At 43.4% G+C, this 2415-nt stretch overlaps 1 pseudogene; it reads right to left on the bottom strand.

Moving 5' to 3' along the window:
• Positions 1-1353: 1353 nt before the first annotated feature.
• Positions 1354-2091, bottom strand: LOC110312041 (annotated as a pseudogene).
• Positions 2092-2415: the final 324 nt, after the last annotated feature.

Genomic DNA, 2415 nt, shown 5'->3' with positions numbered 1-2415 from the left:
ACAACAAACCAACCAGACTTGGCAAAATTCTGCCTAGTAACCTCATGAGCCTAAGGAGTCTCAGATGAACTGGATCAGACCGCACCTTGTTTAACCGTATTCTGCTGTACACAGCATAAACACCCAATGCTTTAAAGACAGACTTCATTTGAAATGCTTTAAATAAAAATATACATTATCTCATGAACACATGGAGGAACCACTATAAAAAAATGAGCAAGCTTAGATACACAGTGATACTTTTCACACACTGTGTGTGACATTTCAAGGGACAAGCGCAGCGACATCCACTAACGTATGTCACTTTCAGTAACTGAGATAAAAAGGAGGTTTAGTAGTAATATGAAAAGTGTGTCTTTTTCTACAATTAAAAATGACACTAATGGAGTTGTTACATGGTTCACACATCTTGTCTGCAACAATTAAAACACCTCTGATATATAAGCCTCAAAAAAAAAAAGTAAGGGTTGAGACTTAATAGTGATGTGTTTGTGTGTCAAGTTGACAAGAGGTCAATTGTACTGGTCTGTTTTGTGTATCAACTTGACACAAGCTGGAGTTATCACAGAGAAAAGAGACTCCCTTGAGGAAATCCCTCCATGAGATCCAGCTGTAAGGCATTTTTCTCAATTAGTGATCAAGAATGAGAGGGCCCATTGTGGGTGGTGCCATCCCTGGGCTGGTAGTCTTGGGTTCTATAAGAAAGCAAGCTGAGCAAGCTAGGGGAAGCAAGCCAGTAAGTAACATCCTTCCATGGCCTCTGCATTAGCTTCTGTTTCCTGACCTACTTGAGTTCCAGTCCTGACTTCCTTTGGTGCTGAACAGCAATGTGGAAGTGTAAGCTGAATAAACCCTTTCCTCCCCAACTTGCTTCTTGATCATGGTGTTTGTGCAGGAATAGAACCATGCCCAGAACAAGCATCAGCAGATGCCACTTGGTGGCTCCTGGTCTGTATGGATCCAGAACTATGCCAGATGATACGGCAGTGCCCTTTCTAGCTCAATGTCGAGTGTAGAAAATCCTGACTTCAACAAGAATCTCAGGTGACACACAACAGCAAATATTCCCAAATGTAAAACACAAGAATCTGTGGACTTGTGTGCAATCTGCTCGCTCTCTCTCTCTCTCTCTCATTTTTTTGTGATTTCTTTTTTTAAAAAACAATTTATTTATTTTTATTTTATGAACATTGGTAATTTGACTATGTATATGTGAAAGTGTCAGATCCCCTGGGACAGGAGTTAAAGGCGGTTTAGAACTGCCATGTGGGTGCTGGGAATTGGACCCAAGTCCAGTCTGGTAGAGCAGTCAGTGCTCTTAACCGCTGAGCCATCTCTCCAGTCCTGCACTCTGCTTTTTAACCTATCAGAATCCTTTTCGTAAAGACTTGTAGCTGTGCCTTCCCCTCAGCTGAAAGTGTGGAGAATGATAGCCACAACTTTGTTACAGACTAAAATCCAACAGGTGATTCCAATTCCACCTGCTACTCAAGTCGGAAAGACTACCAGGCAGTCCAGTGGGGTGATCCCCTTGTTGGGCACCACAGTCACAGGGACAGAGTAATACTTCCAAATTAGTGAGATCATCAGCACTGCTTGCAGAATGTAGAAAGCAACACTTACAAACCACTTGATCTTGGCCAACTGAACTATCCATGCCTTCACATGAGTTTTGAGTTTGTCATTTTGTTGATCTTCCTTTCCAGCCTGGCGTATCTGGCAAACTCTTCCATCATGTTGACAGCGGACAGTTCCTGCTTCATGTCCTGTATCTCAGCTCTCATCCATGACTCCTGTTCTTCATCCTTCTGCAGCACCCTGGAAATAAAGGATGACAGGGAGAGAAGGAGGATGTGAGCCTAAGCTTGTTGCACTGGAACATGAAGCTCATCACCTGCAGCCACATCTGACACGCTCATCCTGGATCCCAGGCACCTGCACCACTACTGCAGCGCCATGGTAACAGCGCCTCCACCAAAAACTCCTTTCTTGCACTTTAATCCTCCTGCCCCTTTTATAAATCTGAACTCAGGCATCTGGAGCCAGGTTAACACACTCAGATTTTCTCTACCTTCCAGCCACAGTGGTCATCAGTACTCTATATACTGAATAACCAGCCCAGCACGCAAACTGGCTAGTTCCAGCAACCATGTAGAACATTAACCAACCAGAAATAACCAGGTGACCAATCTATGGGGGCCAGCTGAATGTTGCCCTGGGGAGCCACATTCTTTTATAGAATCATGAATACAAAGTCAGCTGCTTAAACTGAAAAGGGAGTGGGGCTTGAGGGGTATGTGTGGTGGGGTGGGGTGGGGATGATCCGGAAACCAAGAAGAAATAAACAAACTCTTAGGAAACATTGAATTACATAAAGTAGAATTTAGTTAAAGGAGTTCTATCTCTGATATGATT

The sequence above is a fragment of the Mus caroli genome, chromosome 16 (genome assembly GCF_900094665.2).
Source record: "Mus caroli chromosome 16, CAROLI_EIJ_v1.1, whole genome shotgun sequence".
Lineage (NCBI taxonomy): Eukaryota > Metazoa > Chordata > Mammalia > Rodentia > Muridae > Mus > Mus caroli.
This window is presented reverse-complemented; position numbering and strand designations above follow the sequence as displayed.